Source organism: Armigeres subalbatus, chromosome 3 (genome assembly GCF_024139115.2).
Source record: "Armigeres subalbatus isolate Guangzhou_Male chromosome 3, GZ_Asu_2, whole genome shotgun sequence".
Taxonomy (NCBI): domain Eukaryota; kingdom Metazoa; phylum Arthropoda; class Insecta; order Diptera; family Culicidae; genus Armigeres; species Armigeres subalbatus.
In genome coordinates, this window is record NC_085141.1 from 185,233,730 (window position 1) to 185,239,248 (window position 5,519).

The following is a 5,519-nucleotide window of genomic DNA, read 5'->3' on the forward strand; positions in this document are numbered from 1 at the left end:
CGTTCGATAACTGCAAAATGTTTACTTTTCGGTTATCGAATGCCGTCGAACTGCAACACATTTCTAGACGTCAAACCGTTGTCAATCGACGTCAAATGCAAGAAATTGCATCTAAATGTGCAGCGCAATGCAGCTGCATTGAGTCTGACATCGGTTTGAAGTTAGCGGTCCGATAACTGTAAAACTGTTGCACTATCGAATTGCAGTTAAATGACTTCAGGTTATCAAACGTCTGCTGTAGTTTTTTATTTTTGCCATGGTACTGGTAGTCTATGAACTCCATATAGGAATGATCTGCAGATCAACCCACGAACGGAAGGCTATTGGTATATGTTTGCATTTCAAGTAGTTCAAGTTTTGTCATTAGCTCTGGGCGTTATTGAAGAATAAACAATATGTGAAACTTCTTGATATACCCCGGTTTTTTTTATACGGTTGGGTTTTAGTTGATTGCTACCTTTAGCGTTGATGAAACTATGAGTTAACCCATGAAAAAATCTCAAAAAATCAAAGAAAATTCAGGTGGTATTTAAAAAGCTGTGAAAATCTGGTTAACTGGGAAATTAAAGAATACCAACCGTGTAAAAAAATATTGGGTTATTAATGTTCAAGTAGTTGTTGTTTTTGTTGTTGGTTCAGGTAGTATCAAACTTCTGATATCACTAATATGAAGTCTATGCTTTGGAAATGCATAATGTAAATAAATTGAACGATACAACTTCACGCCGAGAACGTAGGGAAAAAACAGCTAATATCCAAAGATCATGTACCATATTAAAATTAGATTAGGAACTCCTCACGGAATCAAGTTTAAGTGCTCGCGTTCGGGCACCAATCGATATCAGGCAGCACAACTGTATTTTTGTTGATTTAGCTTTGTGCTTCGCAGCATGCGTGAAATAATAAAATGACAGCTGTGCGTTGTACTTCTGTATCGAGTGAATTACCCAGCTAGACACTAACTGATTCCGAATGTGACTTAAGATCCTCTAGATTTCGTGTGAAGCCTGGTCTTCCCATAAATTTCTAGGATGACCATGAGAATATGCCATGAACGCATTTTATTCATGGGCCCCAAAGACATGTAAAATTTAAAACAGGCTGATATATCTCTGGTGTAGATCCTAATGCCTTACTTCAGGTTTTCTTGGATGACCATGAACATTTAAAATGGGTGCATTATATTCTACGTACTATAAAAGGCATGTAACTATTCAACTAGGCCGAAAGAACTCTGTTACGCATGAGTTCTTGCTGATTGTTCAAGTGTTCTCTTGGATACCCATGAAATATGCAATGAAAGCGGATAATTCTATGTACACAAAGGGCACATGCCACTTTTGAAACAATCCTAAAGGTTACGTGTGAAGATTATGAGGCCTTTTAGCATTTTTTTCATTCTATTCTATATACCACAAGGGCATGTTACCCTTTTGGAAACAAGCAAAGGTCTCTGGGTACCCATGCAGATTTAAAGTCCTATTCAGAGTTTTCTTGGATGACTTGAACCTATGCAATGGGTGCAATCTATTCTATGTACCACAAAGGGCATGTAACACTTTGAAAAATCTGAAAGATCTTTGTTCAGCGTGTAGAATCTTAAGGCCTTTCCAGGGTTTTCTTGGATGACCATGAACATATGCAATAAAGGCGTTCTATTCTGTAACACACAAAGGGCATGTACCAGTTTAAAACAATCTAAAGATCTCTGGTACGTGTAGACCTGAAGGCCTTTTCAGGGTTTTATTGGATGACCATGAACATATGCAATAAAGGCGCCAGGGGACTTATCGAGAGATTTCTTCGATAGCGCAGAACATATGTAGTGATACATTTGATTTCAAGATGCGCAAAGCATGTACCACTTTTGAGACAAATCCATAGACCCATGGTTCGAGTGTAGACCTTAAGGCCTTACTCAGAGAATTTCTTGGATGACTCGGAACATATACTGTAAGACATTCTATGCTAAGTACCACAAGAGCATGTACCGTGTTTGAATTTGCATAATAGGCCTTTGGTTCGCGAGTAGATCTTTACTTTACTCAGAGATTTCTCGGATGACTGACTTCATTTCAGGATTTTGCATTGCAGAAGCCCATACTGAGAAACCTTTAATTCTAAGAAGCGCAAGAAGCTTGTAGCATATTTGAAACTGGCTGAATGGCCTTTGTTACGCGTGTAGACTCTTAACCTTACTTCAGAGATTTCTTGTATAACCATGTATAAGCTGTAAACCTTGACAATGGGCAAAAGTATATGAGTTTCTGTTTCCAAAACTGTCAAAATTATCCAAATCGGTTGAAAATTGTTGAAGTTATAAGAATATCAATTTAGTGGAACACGGTACCCTGTCGGCCATCCACGTGTGTTTTTTTGTTGGCATATAAGGGTTAAAAGAATTTAAATCAATGTAAATAAGGGCTCTATCCACGTATCAGTGTCATTTTTACAAGAACCAATTATTTCCCAAAAATGTTCTCGTTTATTGACTCAATCAATTCTTTGACTTATTTAAGTTCAACTTTTTCACAGAACTCATTTTAGAATAAAAAATCGGAAAAGTGCCGCACGTTTGAAGAATTGGTGCCTTATTTAATTCAAAATCGGGGAATGTTAGAACAAGCTTGGAAACCAGCACTATTCGTCAAAAGTTGGGTTCTTTGGGAAAGTTGTCCTCAACATATTGAAGAATCGATAGAGTAAAATTGTTGACGGAAAGGTCAATCACGATGCACCTACCTGCTAGTGGAATATTAAGGGATAAATTGTATGGCTATTTTGGACTATGTTCGTATATTAAAGCAGTGTATTTTGCAACGGGTCTTAAAATTCAAAACGACGCACGATGGCGGGCCCTCATGAAAATCCGGACAAAACTTAAGATTGCATTCAAATTTCACCACCGCGCTGTTGTATTTTGTACAACACTAACAACACATCGCTCACATTACACAGCATGAACGAGTTTGCATGGGCGTTTCAGGATCACACTTTGCTGAACGGTTTAGCGCAATTGATTTAGCTTTAACAAGAACATTCTAAAGATATTCAATTTCTTTTCCTACCGTTGAACGTCAGTATAATCCTTAATGCATGCTGAAATCAAATGTGAATACCAGGATATTTGACACATTTATTTAAACATAAGACTGCTCGAAGAGTGTTAATGCCATCATCTCCTTCTATACTTAATTCCATGCACAAAAGCAGAAAAAACTTGGAACCAAAGATCTAACAGCTAAATATGACAATCTCGTATATCACTTGCTCGCATACTGTCAGTCTGACAATTCACTTCACGTTTTCGTATGGCATAGATAACAAAAATACGCATTATTTTTCACCACCTTTTGTAAGGACGAGGCCGTGGCTATTGCAGATTATAGAATTGTATATTTATCATTATATACAATGAATTTTTCCAACAAGTGGTAAATCAATCAGTCAATCAGACATATGACTCAGAGTGCATCTCTATATATAACATCACAACATGCCTTACGGGGCCTTTATTTGCCCCAATATTACCATAATAATATAGAAACAATGCAAAATATGACACAATATTCAACATCTTTTAAAACCCAAACAAAAAAAAAATTAGGCGAAAAAAATGTCAATATTATCGAGGGTCCATATAATCGAGGTCCATATAATCGCGGTATACCTGTACTACTCAAAGCAAGGGATAGATAATGGAAGATACAGATCCGATTGACCACAAGCAGCGCGCAAATGTAAATGAATAGAAACTGAAGATTGCAGAGGGCCATATGGAGAACAAACATTGTTGAAATCGCTGTCAGTCTGCCTAACGTCACCCTGGAACGGCTTGGATAGTGACGTGGTGATCACTGTACCAAGATAGGCTAAAATCTAATTATTCTATTAAATCTCGAAAATTAACACTGCGAATGCCAATGGTAAATATCCCTGTTTTGGGGCCAACAAAAAACCCGACCTAATCCACCTGCAGTGAACGCACCCCTTCTTACACTTTTGAATGGTTGTGTGTACCCAGTGTATATTACAATTTCTATGCATATGACCTTCAATTGAATATAAAATAACTGATATTATCATGCTTTTATCGATTTCAAATAAAAACTTGATTCATATATACAATACTAAATGTTTTGTATTCCAGATATTTTTGCTAATCTAACATTTATTTTTGAAGGCGTTTTATATGGCGTTACGGAGCTGGATTTTTTGTTTGTTTTGTTTAATTAATTTTACATTTTTCGTCTTACAACTAGAGTTAATTTGGGTAACCGACGTACACGATTTTATATATTAATTATTATATATTAATTATTAATTATTAATATACAAATGACGTTTCGCGTCAAAAAAAATATGCGTTCTATCGATGATTTAATTTATTTAGAGCATCATTACCGGGGGAAAGAACATTTTAATCAACTGCGCAGTGCACACTAACTTTATTTCACCTCCATTCCTATTTTTTTTTATTTTCAGGAGAACAATTGGTTCTTCTTCTGTAACTAATAACCAACATTTATTATTTGATTTTATTTATAAGTTTATTATTATTAATAGAAATCTAGAATGATAGAAATAATAAACTCCAGTTTCTCGATCATCGATAGATGTAATCGTTCACAGAACCGGCTGGTAAATTACCACTATATGATTACAAAATAAATCAACAAATCTTTAGCTTCTAAAATGTCTCATTACACGGGCATCGATGGATCGCCTCACTACACTATTCGAAAATTTTGAAAAAGGCGCAATCAACAAGCAAAAGGTAAAAGATAATGAAGATTTCAAATTAAAATAACCTATTTTCATTTTCCATTAGCGTACAGAATGAAATTAGCTAGAGTCAGCACCGATGTTTAAATCTAAGAAAGATCTTGTCTATAAAATGCCATAATAATCAGTTGCAAACAGTAAATACATAAAACTATATCAAAACATAAACGAAATTACAAAGTAAGTTATGATTTAGAAAATGCCAATGGAAAAAATCTTTTTGTATTTTAGAATAGAAAATCCTGATTAATTGTCTAGTGATAATAGTGATAGAATGAGAAAACGCATCACAACATTTCCATTATTTCAAAATTTGCACATTTTCTGAGAAAAATATTTTTAGTTTCTAAAAGTACGCCTTTGTATTTTTCTAAATATGTCCAAAACACGTTTACAATGAAAAATAATATTTTTTATTGATTTGAAAATAAAAATTAAAATAAATATTTTATCGATTTCAAAATAAAAAACCCAACTTAATTCCCGAGAGGTGATACGCCTTCTCCGCAAATTCAATAGTGATCAACAAGGCTTGTCCCTGTCGAATGCAACTTGTTGCGAGAAATCGTTAAAATTACTAAATGAAAAGTGGCTATGTTTTGGTTTCGTGTACACACACAAACACACGGACAGATGAACATTGTTCAGCTCGACGAGCTGAGTCGATGGTATATAACATCATGGGTCTCGAGACTTCTATAAAAGTTCGATTTTGGAGGAAATGATAGCTATTC